The sequence below is a fragment of the Agelaius phoeniceus genome, chromosome 1 (genome assembly GCF_051311805.1).
Source record: "Agelaius phoeniceus isolate bAgePho1 chromosome 1, bAgePho1.hap1, whole genome shotgun sequence".
Classification (NCBI taxonomy): domain Eukaryota; kingdom Metazoa; phylum Chordata; class Aves; order Passeriformes; family Icteridae; genus Agelaius; species Agelaius phoeniceus.
Window position 1 is genome coordinate 18191976 of NC_135265.1, and position 18266 is coordinate 18210241.

Below are 18266 nucleotides of genomic sequence, written 5' to 3' on the forward strand. Positions count from 1 at the left end.
TTGAATTGGATTTTAATTCATAATTATAACACTATTAGAAAATCTTCCTATATGTAATATGTATTAAACTTTCTTTCATCTATTTGTATGTGACTTCTGTCAATTATAAACACAACAACTCTGTTTCTTCAGAGCAGCAAAAGCTATAATGGTTGACAAGCACATAAAAATGGACGTTTTGTGTACACCTGCTCCACGTTTCTGCTTCAAAGAAGGAAAAGTGAAGAGTTTCCTTCTGCACAAAAATATACTGTAAACAGTGCCATTGTCTGATAATTTTGGCAGGAATAATTTTGTAAGAAAAGCAAAAATATCTTAATAGATCTTAAAAGAAATCACAGACTCACACGGCTGTTCTATGTTGAGAACTTCACGATAATTTTGAGGCTGCTGTGCCTATTTCCTACAGAAAAAAAGAAGTGTGTATACATGCATAATTATTTAATTCGAGTCCTAACCAATTAGCATCTCCTCTTCCACCTCCCTGCCGCTGGTTAAAGCATCACTTCTTGTCCCTAACCTACACTACACACACTTAACAAAGCTGTGGGTGCCTAAATGTTCTCCCACTTGACATGTTGGAATCGTTTTTAACGCTTTAGTTTACAACTGAATGCCTGTAATTTCCTAGCATGGCCCGAGGCAGTTTCCTAAACTGTGTCATTATCTCGACAAGTCTTCAGGGATGGGGCTAAACAAGGTTTAAAATGTTATCTACAAGGGTCCTTCGGGCTTCTTAAAGAGTTTTTCTAGTTATTTGGGTGCTTAATATCAGTGGGGGAAAGTGCTTTGATTCTTTTTTATTTGGCATTATCTTTCCACCACCATGTATTCTCCACAACTAACAAAGTTATTGCCCACTTTCATTTGTAGAAAACCAGCAATTTTTTATTGCCTCTTGTATCTTCTTAAAATTTCTATAATTAATTTCATAACACCACCTTTCACAGAACATATTTTTCCCTGAGCACTTCCAAAATTACTATTAGGAAGGCTCTTCTCCCTTATTGTACATTTAATCTTTCTAAAACATTACCTCCACTAAATTTTACAAGAGTATTGTAAAACCTTTCAGCAATGGAAAAATAAAAAGAGCAAGTGCCTCACATCAGGTTCCACATGATACAAAATGCCCTTGAGTAATTTTTGTTACATTAATTATACAAATACTTCAAGTTTACAGGAGTCATTTTTTCAATTTCTTTTACTTCTATTCACCACCATCTTATTCAAAATGACAGCCATTACATGTCTCACTGTTTCAGTAAAGGGAAGAACTCTGCAAGCACAAAAAAAGCTGTACAATTTTTTTTTCTCCTTGAAAATGCAGTGCAGAACTACTCTGAACATCTGGGCATGAAAGGGAACTGTTTTTGTGGTACAAACAGCTCAGCAGAGTTACTTTGCCTTCATTTCTGTCTTCTTTACAAACAGATAGAAATGGGGATTGTGTCTTCAGTCTTGGGGATACATAGTACATGAGCACTAGAAAAATAAAGAGTGACTCCTGCTTCTGCTTTTGACTGAATTTGTGGAGTTATTTCAAAATAATAGGGTGAGCCACAACTTTTGGCCAGACTTTTGGTACCTGGGAGAGAGTCTGGCCATTTAACATTAAAATCTGTCAAATTATTGAAAATTACAATCAAGAGATAATTTGGGGTTAGAATTCTGGCAGAAATAGAAATGCTTCTTTGAAAGACATCTGCACTTACAGGTGATCCTGTCTGGGTTTTGGTTACACTGATGGGATTAGGCAGCACCCACTTTCAGGTCCTTAAGCTTTTAAGGCATAACCATCAAATGTTTCTACTTTCTCTATTGATGTGAAGCCTAAATATGTCATTGTATGACCATCCCAACAGAGATCAATCATGGTAACAGAAGAAATAGACTCAAGGGCATTTTGCATAGTGGGGAGCCTGATGTGAGGCACTTGCTGTGGCTCACACGGGAACAGCTGCTTAGACAAGGCTTAGCACTGATTTTGTGAGTGGGTCCTGGCACAGTGTGGAGCTCCCAGGCACACCTCTGGGTGGCTGGCACAGGATCCCCTTCTCAGCGAGCAGGGGTTGTGGATGTCCTGGGGAAACTGCTCAGAGCTAGAGCTGAGCAGAAGACTCACACTGCAGGGTGTCAGTGCTGTGCTGCTGTGAAGTCCAGAAACACAGAAATTCTGCATAACCCATAATATCTATTCTTTTCCAAACTCTGCAACAAACATCCAACAACCTCCCAGTGGAGAAATCTGTTTCCTGTGTTTGTCTGCTAACTTTGATGAACAAGATGCTTCTATAACTCTGTAACATGTCAAACCAGAAGAACAAGCAAGATTCCAGTCAGTCACAAACCAAACTGACATCCCAGATACCACCTGGCCAGAAGGAACATCAGTAATTTCAATCTATAAATTCCAGATTTATAAAATGCTAATGAATACAATTCCTTGGCCATATTTGATTTTCAAAGGTAAAACTTATTCTTTGCCACATTTTCATACCTACTGAGACCAATAAAATCACTAAGTGAGAATTAGCAATTAGATCTCCAGGTACAATACAGAATCACTTTTTAAATTCTCTGTTCTGGTTTGAAGAAACATAAATAATAAAAACATCAGAATTAAAAATGGAAAATTGAATATGGATTCTAGCCTCAGACAGCTACATTTTTCTCCCCCACATAAAACTACTTCTAGCATATCTCAGTTAATAAAACAGAAAAATGTGGGGAAGAGACCGCTATTCCTATAAATTTAGTGATACTGTATCATAATTAATAGAAGATGAGTTAATTAATACTCAATTAATTAATAGCCTGGTTAATAATAAATAATAATGAATAAATATTATTGACAAATCATCAATAAGCTGGTAAGACAAATCAGATATTTCTACACTTCACATTTAAACATTTTAGTTTTCTTAAGTCAGGCAACTTCCCTTGACTAAATGATAAAATCAGTACAGCTAATATCATTTAAGAGTTAACAGTCTGACTCTGAAAATTAAATTATTAAATTAATTTTATTCTTGTAGCAGAATAATTTCTTCATTAAAACACATAGTTGATTTAAGATGAAAATTGATTAAAATGTAGTTGTATAATACAATTAAGAGATCAAAAGTCTAGAAACAAAACACTAACACTTCCAAAATATTTTAAGAAGAGCAAAATATTACCATGAGACAGAAATCCACAAATTTTTGCCTTAATCCTACCAAAATAGTATTACTTCTTCTGATAAGATTACAGATTAAATTAAATTTGTCCAAACTAATTTTTTACCTACAATAGGTTGTCTTGCCCATTTGAATGGGATTTTGGAAGGAGAGTCAGACATTTCTTATTCTTAAGCTTTTAACATTAAATTCGATTTATAAGGTAATAGGCGGTTAATGCATTTCAAGAGGATTCTTTGACCTAATTACTATGTTCAGTGAACTGTGGTATTTTTCTCCCCAGTTATTTATTGGTTTCACAGCAGAAGCTCAATCAATTTCTTTCCTGTTGATAGAAGGATTTAAATGTCTATCTTGTACAAATTCTGAAGTGCTAACAATGATCTAGAACATGATGAACAATATTAATTTATTTCTATTTTATCTTGAACTACTAAATGAATGGAAAGAAGAGAAAGAAACTGTAACTACTGAAGTGATTTCTGGAAAGTACCCAGTAAGGAAAGGACAGCCACTGACATGGACTTCCAGCACAAAAACAACCAAGTAACATGGGGCAGCAATGAAAGCTGTAGGTAGATAATTACTGGCAAGCAGAGAGAAAAGTGAAGCCCCTTTGCCATTTAGCTGAAACACCAGGTCAGCCTCCCAGCTGTGCAGCTGCTCAGAGCTCTCTCCTGAGCACTGGAGAAATTCCCAGATGGGCATTTGCTCCACAACCTTCCCTGCAGAGTCCAGTGCAGGAGGCGCTGTCAAGCTCATCCACTGGACTGCAGTGAGCAGGCAGCAGTGAGCAGGAGGCCACAGCAGCATTGCCACACCTGCCCTGTCTCCATCCTTGTCCATAGCTTTCAGTGCCTTCAGCACTCCAGGGCTCTGCAGGAAACTCAAGATTATTTTCCTTCCCAAATCTAGGGAGAGAGGATCCCTGTTTCTCTATGCCTGCCCTAATCACAACAGTGCACAGCCCTTCTCAGTACTCTTCCTGTGCATTAATTATTTAAAATATTCAACAGACAACTCATGTAAAATATATCTTCCTCACTGAGATCAATACAGGATGTCCTGAAGCAGAGAGGTTCAATTCATGACAAGGAGGCGGCACACTTGGGCCTTTGGGCACCAAAAAGAGATACATGAACACAACTAGAGCCACAATGTAAATTAAATCTATATTTGCTCAGAAATAAACAAGGCAGATGTATTAGAGTTGTCAAAGGCAGGGTGAGAGGAAGGAACAACAGAAGAGCTTTCACAAAAAATTATTTAATTTCTCCTGCAGAGAAAGCAAGCAAAGACAAAACTAGGAGAAAGTATCCTAAAAAAGAACACAAGCATAGCCCACATTTATTACAGAAAGTGGTGTCACCAGGTAAAACCCAAGCTGCCACGTGGAGAGAACAGATAGCATAAATCACCTTCAGTTCCTGCTTTGAGTAAATCACTCTCACCCATGTTGACCTCTCACAAATTTGCTTTGCAAAGCTGGAGTTATCCATCAGGTGATCTGTTCTGAGCAAGCTGAAGAACAGCCATACCTGCACGTACAGATAGCTCTCTCCAGAAAAGTCACGTTAATTTCCTCTTGTTAGTAGTCCTGCACAGATGCATGAGCTGCCAAACTCTTCCAGAACCTGGTAAAAAGTTACACCCAGGAGGTTAAAATAATGAAAAAGTTTCCTATGCTGATTGCTGAGGTCAAAAATATTTCTGTATGACACAGAACTACTGACTGATGCTGACACTACTTATACTTAACCATCCTTGAAACATTTACTGGGTTAAACTTTCAGCATAATGATTTTATATATGCATTAAAAAAGATGTTGTAACAGTTCATCACAAGCTTCTTTCTGCTCCATAACAGAATGTGAAACACAGGAAATGAGAAGTCAATTGCTTTTCTGTCCATAGATGAATGAGCAAGGTGCCAAGGTTGTGTAACAAATGAAAGGCACTCATTCCCTATAAATCAGAATATACAGATTCACTATTTATGCATTCCCTGAAGCAGCAGAAAGGCATGATACATTTCAAGGTAACATACACTGAATTTGCAAATCAGTCTAAAATGTGGCTACTAACAGGGGCATCCAGATACTCACCTTCAGAAGGACTTCATGCTTCTGATTTCTTCTTCAAACTCCTCCCACTTTCATCATTAAACACTAACTTTTAAAATGCAATTTATTATGAAAAAAAGGCAGACATTGAGGAAAACTACTTTTCTGCCAGTGTCACTACTCAGGGCTTTTAAAACATGCAGGTTTCACAAGGCTTTGCCAGTTTGGAGACAGCGAAATTGAAGTTTTCAAAGTACCCTAGCTCACTAACAGCCCCCAAGGCGCTGGGAAACCCCCACTGGGATGTTTCAGAATTCAGCAGCAGCCAGCAGAATCACAGGCTGCAGCAGCCAGACCTCTGCTAGGAATTCACATCACCACACGAAAGGACCCACTCAGTTTCCAATTCAGGGGCCATTTTAGAAATTGAGTAATTGTAAATCTATAGCAAGAGGTGCCCAATAAAAACTAAGCAGGAGTTTATTATATGTTTTAAGAAAGGACTTGTAAATGCTGAAGAATGTGACTTTTAATCAAGAACCTTCTGACACCCAACTGAAAGCCCAGAGCAAAGCCCAGCTGGCTGCCTGTGGTCTGAGGGACTCTGCTTTGGCAAATCCATTCCCAGAACACATTGGAGGGGGAAAGCTCTGAGCATTCTGAGACCAAATTGCTCCGTGTTTTGACAGACTTCTTCCATCCTGCAGATGCTCATGATAGACCCTGAGACACTTCAGCATACAAAGCAGAGATGAATTAAATCCTCAGTGGGGAACAGCAGGTGGCTGTGTGAGGTGGAGAATTTTTCATTAATTCCATAAAATGGTTGTAAATATAAAAATATTTATATTTCGGTTCATGTGATGTTGATTTGAGAGGGACAAGAACAAGCCAAGTAAAATCTCCTGAGAAAAAGCTTGCTGAGATTTTGATGAAAGTCAGGAAAAAAGTTCCAAATACTGACACTATAAACTTCTTCAAAAAAGAAACAGACCTTCATCTCTATTTTGTGATAGAAGAAATAGGTAGCACACAGTAGAACACAGCTTAGCTCACCACTAAAAATATTAAATTGTAGGTCTCTGGTCAACATTGTCAGAGGAACAAAATAAGCCACGCTTAGAACAGGAGATGAAAACAATTCTTCTTTTGTAAGGTATGAAACTAATAACCCTCAGGAAGTAAGCTATGTTTCTGAAAGGAAGGACATGAAAAAAAAACAAACCTCTTCCCCATGTTCTCACCCACTAAATTCCTCCTCTTCAGAGAGTGACAATTTCATATCAGAGTACATGTTCAGGTACAGAAATCAAAGTACAGGCAGTTTCAATTCCACCAAGCTGCTGCATTTGAAACCTGTGATTAGCACATCTTTCCCAACACTAGTTTTTCTCCAGAAACTTATGTGTATATATATATATATATATATATATATATATATATATATATTTGAACTGTGTATATATACACATATGCTAACATATTTGAAACCTATACTTAGGGGGTTACTTTCTCCTAGACTCAAAACCCTTTACCTTTAGTTAGGAGAAAAAAAAACATTGTAGTGTCATGCAGATTTTCAGCTGCAGCCAGTCTGTATGATATTTCTTTCTAAACTAAAATTCTTTTTTTGTCTTCAGGCTATTGTCTAAACACAGACTCTGTGTTACAGCTGGGATTGTTTTCTACAAATGAATTCTGCTACTGCTACAGGAAGAGACAACAACTGTTATTTGGAGAATGACCAAGTTGCAACTATTGCTTTAGTTTGGTTTTTTTTGTATTTCTCCTTCCATTCTTAGCTCAAGCTGTTTAGAGCAGAAAGCACTCTTCTTCAAAAAAAAATCCAGATTTGAGGATGGGTACAAATTACTGTAATGTCTGAGTGTGTGGGCATCCTTACCACTCCTACTCTGCTCTTGTGAGACTAACAGGAGCCTCAGAATAAAAAGGATTTTGAGGTGCTGCAGTGAGTCCAGAGGAGGCACATGAAGATGATCACAGGGCTGAAGCCCACCTGCACTGAAGACAGGCTGTGAGAGGTGGGGTTATTCTGCCTGGAGAAGAGAAGGCTTCAGGAAGACCATAGAGCAACCTGTCAGTACCAAAAGGGGGGTCTACAAAAAAGCTGGACAAGGACTTCTAAATAGGGCATGCATGATAAGAAAAGGGGAAATGGCTTTAAACTGAAAGAGGGTAGGATTAGATTAGATATTAGGAAGTGTGAGGGTGGCAAGGCACAGAACAAGTTGCCTAGAGAAGTTGTAGATCTGTCCCTAGAAATGTTCACTTTCTTCAGCCAGGCTGGATGGAGCTTTGAGCAACCTGGTCTACTGGAAGTTGTCCTAGCCCATGCCAGGGGAGCTGGAACTGGGTAATCCTGAGGGTCTCTTCTAACCCAAACCATTCTTCAAGTCTAGAAGGCTGTTATTTCTTAACCAGCAGAGCACAGTACTTGGAAAGACCAGAAAGTAAATGGGTATGTCCAGTAAAGCACGCTTCTTGCAGCCACCTCCATTTCAGACAGATCTCCATTTTAGCAATTACTTTCCTGTGACTGCCCTTTCTGCAAGTCCGTGTCTTCTCCCTCAATACCAGAAAGTTGCACCTTCAGATATGTGCTGGCAGGCTCTAACCTGCAGACCTCAAAATCAGCATCCCTTCCCATCAGACATATTCTCAGCTCAAAATTTATCAAAACCAAGTCTGTTAAACACAAAGCTGGTATAAAACCCTCCTCAATAAATTAGATTTCATGATTTGGAAACAGATAACTGCCTTACTGTTGAATTGATGGCTTTCTTGGTTTTCTCTACCTGGGTCACCTTCATGCTGGCCATAGAAGAAAATAGACCTTCTATTTCAGATGGGGAAAAGGCAAGAACATAAGAGATATATAAAGGGAGGTTCATCTTTCTCTGAGCTTCACATACATGGTAGGCAAGTGTGTGGGGACCAATACGACCATCCCCTAACATCAGAAGAGACTACCTGATCTGCTGACTCCATCCCAAGCAGCACATGTGCCCAGACAAGAGGATGTCAAAATCCATCTACACACACACTTAACTCACAGCATGAGCTCCAAACACTCTGTGCCAAATCCATGACCTATGGCATGAAATGCTACCAGTGTAAGCCACAAGTCAGGAAGAGCCAAAGGCATTACTATTTAAGAACAATACCAGTAATGGGAATTTCTTAGGTTAAAAAGCTCAGTTGATGTTAAATGATAAACCATAATCCATATTTCAATGCACAACAAAGAAAGTTTAAAAAAATCAGAAAGTAATTCCTAGATGAAAAGATCCAGTCTTGAACTCAGTCCAAGCTTCCCTGTTTCTCCCCTTTTCACCACACAAACTCAGCTATCAGCTACCATTACTACCTCTGCTATGGCAGCCAAGTCCCACTGTCTGTACAGCTTTGCATCTGAGATGACAAAGTGGTCATTTAAGAGAGAAGTGGCCCCCTGCAGTCAGATGTGCAGGGTCACAATTGCCAGAGGTGACCAGAGGCTCTGTGCTTGAACCAGAGCCCATCCAAAAGCTTTCTCTCCAGCTGTCCTTTCCTAGCCAAGGCAGCCACACCACTTGGGTGTACCCAGCAAAGCCAAAGTATTTCTGTAAAAACTGTTTGAGTATTTTGTAAGAATTATCATGTGATATCAGAAGATACAGCATGGCCAGTCCCCACCCAAAACTCACAGGTTTCTGAAGACCTTTTGCCTGGCTCCTCTCCCAACCCCTATCTTTCCACTTTACATCTGTCCATGAGGGCTTCAGTAAGGATCTGTTTAACAATAAGGGCGAATATACCTGAGTACGTTTCCTCTTGTGGAGTAACTAGCTATCCTATGTGTTTTTCAAGGAGATGGGGTAAAAATTCATCCTTAATCCATGTGGCACTTTTTCTGTGGTGGCTGAGGGAAAAGGTTCAAATTCTTTCTCACTGTGAAAACTCTCAATCCCTTCAATTCCCTTGACCTCACACTGCTTATGCAAAAAGTTTCCACTAGATGGTGTGGGATATGTAGGACATGTAACTCTATATTATTAGTAAATACACATTCAGTAAATAGTATTTCTCTAAGTTTCAATTTTAATTCCCTTGCCTTTCAAGAGAGAGAATTAGCTTATAGGAAAAGCAAAACACATACCTCAAAAAGCATTAATTCTACTTAGGACGTGTGCACACTGGTTTTCCAGGAGGATAAAAGCAGTAACCCTGAAATCCTATTATCCAGTGAATTGCCTTAAAAATTAAGCATGCCATTATTACTTTGAGTAGGAAAAAACAAAAAACAAAGTCATTCCTTTGGAGAGGAAAAATATTTTCTTTTTTCCTTAGGAAGAGAAAACACTAAGAAGTCCAAGAGAATGCAGAAAACCCTGACATTTAGTCAGTCCCATTTCAGCCCATATCTGAAGTGCTATTCTGCTTTGAAGATGTGACTTTCTTACTTAGGAATCTTCTACCAGGGGCCTGATGCAACAAGTTCTCTGGCCCTTGGCTGTGTCAGCATAGCACACACAGAGCTCCTCTCCCCAGGGCTCTGACAATGGGATCTGGAGAAGGAGGGAAGGAAATTAATTATCAGAACTGCTATGCACATTTCAACGCTCATTCTTTTGTAAGAATTAGTCTCAGATGATCTACACAGCTATCACCAAGGACTCCATAAGGCTCAGGTACAATACAATTGTTAATTAAGATATAATTTTTTCAGAAAAGTTGCATTATTGAGTGAAAAGGAATGAACGTAGCTTGACTCTTGAATGAATTTGCAGAGTTCAGAATAAATAATAATAATTAAAAAGAGAAAAATCACAATCCTCACATATCTTTAACCTTGGCACATATTAAAATAGAAACTATAAAGACAAAAACCCCATTAAATTCTACTGATATTTTTAGGCAATTTTCAGTGCTGAATTGCATGTTAAGTCTATACACTGTTGAAACAATTGTAAGCAAGCACACATGATCTAAAGCAGAAATTGATTCATTCCTCTCTGGCTAATAATCAGAATAACAGAATAAAGTCAAAGTGCCACAAGGAAAAGAAGTGACATAATTTTTTTCTTTTTGGGTGGAGGTCTTTGTGTCTTCCCTTTCTTACTTCCCTTGGCTTCCCAACTCTCTTACTCTTGAGTGTTTTCTGAGCTCTGTTTCTTTCTTCCTCAGACAGTTACTTTTTCCCCTTGCAGCTTCCCCAAAGAGCTACAAGCTGTTCCCTGGGAATCTCATAAATTTATTTTTTTAATTGCTTGGAAGCTACATTTAGGGTCTTTAGTTATTACTATATAACTCATTGCCAAGCAGGCCAGTTACAGACTCAAATGAAGAGATCATTCAGCTTTATTTTTCAAAGTCCATAACGAGACAGAGATACTTATGGAGCCAGACTATCTGGCAGCAGATGCACAGAATTACTTTATCAGGAGTTCTTGTCAAAAACTGTCTGGAGTTTGTGATTTTATACGCTTTTAGAGCTAACTATCATAAAACAGGTAGCTGAGAAAAAAATAACTGCTACTTGCTTATCCCACTTCAACAAAAATCCTGTGGGAAAAGTTTGCTCAGTATCCTCATAAATTATTAGAAGGAATGTTCCAAGGAGGGGGAAGAAAGGGAGAGGGAGGGGCAAGAAAGCCATTTCATAATAAACTGGATTTGCATGACTGCAGACATAATCCATACCCGCCTCAGGAGGGGCTGATGTAATGCAGTCACCCCAAAACACCTCTGTCCTACTGCCAGCATGGGGCATGCAACTGTCAGTGCTGGCCATGAGAAGAGCATCCTAAAAAGCCATCAACAAGTGGGCTACAGCTGCCACTCCTGTGCTAACAGGGAAATTCAGGAACAGCAACCACTATTTGTACCCTCCTGTGTGGTGTTCTATAGCATATATCAAGTTTAGCCTATCTTTGCTTCTAACAAAGCCAATGTAGAACCTTCTCAAGGGCTTCTGTGTCCCTGACTCTTACTGTCCTTCACAGGGACATCAATTACAGCCAAATTCCTATTACTCTATCTACAAAAGGTTTCCAGGATCAACTCCATCTATTCTATAGCTTCACTAATCACAATTATCCCTAAAAATGCATAGTATTTTGTCTGTGAAAATCACATGTTAAAAAAAAAAATGAGAGGTAAGATGACCTTGCTGGGTAGCCTACCACCTTTTAGCTTTTAAACTTCCCATGTAGTGGAAATTGCCTTTTCAAGGGCCAGTTCCTGTCACCATGGCTGGAGTGAAAGCAGAGGACAGCCTCCAGCCTCCAACCCAGAACACTGAAGTGCAACATCAGCATCATAAGAGAGCATGGGAGAATAGATTTTCAGACAAGAGTTAAAGGATTGAGAACAAGAAAAGAGATTATTACAGGGATTACTTAATATATAGGACAGCCCAAAGAGATGTAATACAACCTTGTGCAACATGGAGAGAAGAAGCATGAGACTGGTATGCAGGGAGCAGACAACAGAACTTCAGACAGAAGTATTAAAATAAGAGGTTTTTACAAATCTATACATGATACTCTATAAAGGACTTAATTACTGCAAAATATTATGCTAAAACCTAATTATTTCCTTCTTCCTATACCAGCAGACCACTCACAATATGAGATGATACCGACACATAAAATCATTGACTTAATTAATTCTTGCATAAATCAAGAGAAAACCATATCCACAGGACTACAGCTGACACAGAAAGGAGACAGCAGCAGACTTGCTCAGTGTTAGTCTGGAGCATCACATCAGCAGACTTGACCCAGCCTGAGGGCCAAGGCAGCAGCTCCAAACAGAGCCCCTTCCCAGGGCTTCACCCTGGGGCAGTGCCCACCTGCAGTCCCTGAAGCTGGTGAAGCCTTGCACCCCCTGGTTGGGCCCATTTATACCCCAGAGAGGCTGAGCCCCTGGTGACTGGGAACAGCTGCCCAGATGTGGGAATCAGAGCTGGTTGTTCCAGGCCACACTGAGCTTTAACCAGCTGTTGGAGCTCACACCAATGCCCTCATCCTGCTTGCTAGCCCAGGTGGAGCCTACAGGAGGCTCAAGCCTGAGCTAATACAAAGCTGTATTTCATATTGTGATTAGATTTGCTGAGGTCTGGGCAAGCCTTGGGGATGCCACAGCACCAAGACAATTATAGCCACTGGAGAAAGAGCAACTAACTAATCAAGCCCTGTTTCTCCTCAGAACCATATTTAGCTCCTTTTAATTTATTTGCTGAGTTCCATATTACAGGCACTTGTATTTTTTGCCCTTGACACCCTCAGTACAAAGCTACTTCCCAGTATTTTTTGTTAAAGAGATGTTCTTTTCCATTTCTATTTATAACGTCACTCAAATGCAATGCCCTTTTCTCCAAAATGTCTCCCTTGGCTTCAGATACACATTCCAGATTTGTATGATTCTGAAGGGGGAAAAAAATAGACTTCTACTTTCAAGTCACTTTTTTATTTGAGCAGCACAACCCATTGGACTTAGATAAACTAAGGAATCAGATTAATGCAGTCTGTCCTTTCCAAACCCAAAACCTTACATGCATATTTGTACATCTCTTTCCATGCATTTTAATTTGTGAGAACTCAATCCAAGCCTATTTACTGGAGCCAGCTGTTTTAATGGCCTCATTACTTCCCCAAACCCACATCTCAATAAGGTTGGGGAAGCTGCCAAAGGATTTGGCTGAACCTCTCACAAGGCCACATGACAAATGGTAACTATCATTTTATTATCTCAGTGATAAGAGGGTCTGGTTGAATTCTCCAGTTCTGTAAGATTAAAGAAGAGCGGTGAGTTTCTGCTTTCTGCCCCCCACGAAAAAGAAGATGTTGACTGGACATTCAGGCATTTCCTGAATATGCAATACATATCCTGTCATCTCTAGGCTCAAACCCTGGCATTCTTGGTAAATCAGGCAAAATCCCTGGGTATTCAACCGCTAGAGCACCTGCTGCCTGTTGCATTCCTGAAACAAGAATTTCAAGCTCTGAACTTTGCACTCAGGTAGGACACTGCTGGTTTTCAGCACAGCAGCTAAGTGAAGACACTTGCCCAATATCATGCACCACAAAGAGTGGCAATAGAGGCCACAGAGAGCTCCAGAGGTGCTCCCCCAGAGTTCAAGCTCACTTCCCCAGCACCTGAAGCTGACTGCTTCACTTTCAGACTGCAGAAAATCAGGTTTCTGACCAGACAAATGGGAATGGATGAAGTTCTCCAAGAAATCCCAGGATGGAGTCCTACTGAGAGAATATATCTGCTTTAGTGCCTGCTTTCATGCAGACAGTTGTTTTGCAGTGACCAATACTGTATTTCAGTGGAGAATTAACCCTACCCTGATATTCAACTGAAAGAAAAAGATTGTTCTTTGTTTTAATTATTTATTGATATTTTATGAGAAAGAAGGAAAATTACATATGAGAATAAAAAAGTTCAAGTTGCTTGACAGTATCAATTTTCTCCAGTTCTTTTAGAAAATAGTAATTTCCACTTAATTGCACTAGAAAGAGCACAAATTATGAGAGCTTTGGCCTGAAACTTTATTCTGAGACTTGTCTAAATGAAGCCTGATGTGCACTGCCTGCCTCCCCACAGCCTTCTGTTTGCTGGCCCTATCATTGTGTTTCCATCACTTCTGACGTGTTACTTAAAGTGCAGCAATAACAACAAGAAAGACAATCTAGAAGGGGAGAGAAAAACAACAGAGACATTTAAAAAGCTATGCATGAGGCAAGGGATGTCTGAGAGAGCAGGAAAATAAGAAACTGCTCCTACTCTAAGACTGCACATAACTATCACAAAGTCCATGCAAGACACATAGACTCGCCTGAGATGGTTTCTACAACTGAATTTCTCTTTCACCTCCAAAAAGTATTTCAGCTGACAACTTTTCAACTGCTTGACATTTCAAGCTTTTCCTATTACCTCAAAAAAATTACATCTCTGAGCTCCTATAGATGACCCTCCACAGCACCAAGAGAGAGATTCTGTTAAACATTAACACATTTACATCTAAAAATTACATGATAGTTAGAGTTTCTCTGATCTTGAGTTTTACTTACCATAACACTGAAGAACAGCTCAACTCAACAGCAGCTGTACACTAAGGGGAGCCCCAACCCTCCACACCACCAGTCCTGGAGCCAGGAGTGGGCTCCCAGCAGGGACAAGCCTGAATGAAGTGAAATGAAAAGTCCACTGTTTCAAGATGCCTGTAATACTGGCAAGTCATCCTGGAAGTTTTGCTACTGACTACAAGTGAAGGCCTCCTCAGACTTACTCTTCAGTAATGTGGAAATCATTCAATCCCCAGGATGCATCCTGACCACGCAGAGCCAAGAGAGAGAATGGCACCTCTGGTGTTCAGGCACTCACATTCATGCACTGGGACATGATACAGAAGTAAATACAAATGGAGTTTAAAGTATCAGAGAAGGAGAAGAGAAATTAATTCTCTGTAGAGATGATTAAAAAACTAAAATCCTACAAGAGGTCTCCTCTTTCTCACCAGACCATGCTGTAAGTGGCTCTTCCCACCCCTCTCCCTCCTTGCCAGACTAAGGCAGGCCAGGATCTATTACTCCAGCCTTTATTAAAGATAAAATCAAACTCATCCTTCCTAGCACAGATCAACAGCTAAAGAAATTACCTCAACAATATTCTTAAGTTCCCAGCAGTATCTAACTCAGTTTTTATGACCCCTTACCAGGTATCTCACCAACTATGTTATGTTGTCTCTTGCATATCTATTAACTATTCATGTTCCAAGCAATGTTAACCTTTTTTAAAAAGAAAAAAAAAAAATCAACATTTACACTTTTCCTTCCCAGAGTGCCTTCAGACACTTGGCTAGAATTCAAACTTTGAATTTAGTGCTCTTAATTGTGGGGTATTTTCCTATCAGACTCCAATATTAGACTGCTGGCGCCTACCAACTCATAAATTTGTCTCTATTTTTTTAGTATTTTTCGCACATCTTGTCTTAGCAAAGGTTCAAAAGTTCAGTAGAAAAATACTACTTATCTCTCTGTTTGCTGGAAAGTCTTATGACAGATAATGTCAAGAAATTTAACACAATTATGACAACTAAATTACACAGCACTACATAGATCTTGTAAGGTTCCAGAAAACATTGTAAGTAATTAACTGTTGTTAAGAGCTTTATGCTGCCTCACCAACACATACTGAGACCTAAATCTGAGCTGCTAATAAGTGCATCGGTAAATTTTGTAAGGAGTCAGACTGAATATACACCATGGCAGGATGTCACTTAGTTTGCTTATTGCTTTCCTAATTGATAAAGGAGTATTAACAGCTGATTCTTTACTAATCTATGCATCCTGGAGGACTTTGTAAAAGATTTTTCCATAGTACAAGAAGCCTGTTCCTACTTCTGCCCATCAACATCCACCAACAAAGACACAGAGAGAAAATTCTAAAATACCTTTTCTTGGAGAAGATCCAAGTGTGGAGGGAAGCAAGCACAGGGTCACAACCTGTGCTAGGAAGAAGTTATTTTTCTGTCAAGTGGGATGGAATATGCCACCTGGAACAAAGGTACTTTGAGTGTACACAGAAAAGCATACAATGCACAGGAAAATGGAATAGAAAAAAAGCAATCCTCCTTAATGGACAACAAGTTACCTTCACAGATATTTTAAAGTGTTCTTGATTTACAAGAATGAGTATGTGAATAAATCTGGGGAAAAGAAAAAACAAATTAATAAAATATACTCATAAAAATAGAGTGGCTGTCTCTACTGTATTTTCTTCAGTAAATGCAGGATATTATATTCAGAAATAAAACCTAGTCCACATTAGTTTTCTTGCAAGGGATCTGTGCAAGGACATTGAGCAAAGAGTATCACCAAAAAAAAAAAATCTAAAAATCTTAATTTAATTAGTAAACACATTCAAGTACCAAAATCATTAATTCCCTACAGTCAAGTTTTGCCTTTTATATTGGGCTAAAAGAAAATCACTTCTCTTGGCATAGAATATTTATTTTTAAATTCCAAACTCATGTGCACACTCCTAGCACTTTTATCTCTGAAGCTCTATGAGCAACAGACTTGGGTTGGTAACAGTTGAGTGGTTTCCAACTTAACACTCCTTCAAAAATTACCATCCACCTGTACTAATGTCCTACTGCTTCCTGGTGATGTAATTGCTTTAAACTGGAGCCAACAGTACAGGCCAGACAATGACAAGTGTCAGATAAAACAGAAAAAAGAACAAACCAACCAATTCTTCTAGGATAAAAAAATCAGTTGTTCGCTCTTATTAATTAAGCTGGGAGAGATTTTGTTTGTTTGTTGTCTTTTCTTTTTAATGGATTGGGATTGCATGGTCAGGTTGTGGTAGCAGAGGGGCTACAGGGGTGGCTTCTGTGAAAAGCTACCAGAAGCTTCTCCTATGTCCAACAGAGCCAATTCCATCCTCGAGGATGGGCCCACCACTGGCCAAGCTGAGCACATCAGTGATGGTGCTGGCACCCCAGGGAATCAAATTTAAAGAATCTTCTTGGAACAACAGCAGCCCCAAGAGGAGTGAGAATATGTGAGAGCAAGAACGCTGCAGACACAAGGCCAGTGCAGAAGGAGGGGCAGGAGGTGATGCAGGAGCCAGAGGAGAGATTCCCCTGCCCCGTGGCGAGGCCATGGTGAGGAGCTGTGTCCCTGCAGCCCACAGAGGGGGAGCAGAGATCCCTCCACAGCCTGTGGAGGAACCCACCCTGGAGCAGGGGGATGCCCCTGAAAGAGGCTGTAACTTCATGGGAAGACCACGCTAGAGCAGGGTCCTGGCAGAGTCTGTAGAAAGAGGAGTCCATGCTAGAGCAGGATTTCTGACAGGACTTGTTTTCTTGTGAGGGCCCCATGCTGGAGCAGCCTGTTCCTGAAGGACTGCACCCGTGGAAGGGACCCACACTGGAGCAGAGTGTGAAGGGATGTGTCCCTGGGAAAGCCTCATACTGGAGAAGCCTGTGGAGGACTGTCTCCCATGGGAGGGACCCCCAGGGGCAGGAGTGCTCTCCCTGGGGAGGAGGGAAGGGTAGAGACAGTATGTGATGAGCTGACCACAGTCACCATTCCCTATATCCCCCTGTGCTGCTGGGGGGAGGAGGTAGAGAAAATGGGGAGTGAAGATGAATCCAGGAAGAAGGGAAGGATGGGGGAAGCTATTTCAAGATTTAGTTTTTCTTTCTCATTACCCTGCTCTCATTTACTACCTATCAAATAAAATCAAACTAATTTTCCCAAAATTAGGGTCTGTTTTACCCATGACCCTCTCCCTGTTGTTATCTCAACTCATGAATTTTTGTTATATTTTCTCTCCCCTTCCTAGCTGAGGAGGAAAGTGATAGAGCAGCTTTGGTGGGTACCTGATGTCCAGCCAGGGTCAACCCAGCACATAAAATCCAGTATTTTTACTGAAAAAAAGCCACTGTGACAGTGGGTTTGTGACAGCATTTTAAAGTTCCCTAGAAATCTTACAAAGGTAAAGGGAACAAAAAAAACCTCACAAAAATGTTCTGAGTAGTTTTAAATTTATTATATTCCTTCCTAGAATAACAAAATTAAATCATTGTTAGGGCCTTGAAAGAGGCCTTAGAATGACATAATCAGTGTCACTAGTATGTTTCCCCATTCACTGAAAGAAACTGAAGTTGAACATTAGTTTAAAAGTCTTTTCAGTAGTGCAAATACAAATATTTAGTAACGTTTTCAATGACTCCACATAGAATTATTAAACAATATCTACAGTTATTAAAAAAGCAGTTTCAAGTAAGACAAAATGACCTTGAGTTACTACTTGATGAGCTACTGAGGAAAGCAAATTTCATTAACATAATGCATTCACCTCAAAAAAAAAGAAGCACACACATATTTGCAGCAGTAAGTGATCCAGTTTGACTGAAAAAAGGAAACACAATGTGAGTACTTAGGAGTCCCTCAGTAAAACTACTACCACAGTAAAAATTACTGAATGTCAGAGAAAG

General features: G+C 39.8%; 1 protein-coding gene across 3 annotated transcripts in view; it reads right to left on the minus strand.

The window, feature by feature from the left end:
• The window catches only part of KIAA1217 (KIAA1217 ortholog), a 355505-nt gene that overhangs the window by 290691 nt on the left and 46548 nt on the right, over nucleotides 1–18266 (minus strand). Inside the window, exon 2 of one of the 3 annotated variants that reach the window (XM_077173889.1) lies at nucleotides 4721–4816. The exons of the other annotated variants lie outside the window; for them this stretch is intronic. The gene's annotated coding sequence lies outside the window, so the exon portion shown is untranslated. The remainder of the gene's footprint in view (nucleotides 1–4720; nucleotides 4817–18266) is intronic. 3 annotated transcript variants of the gene reach the window in all.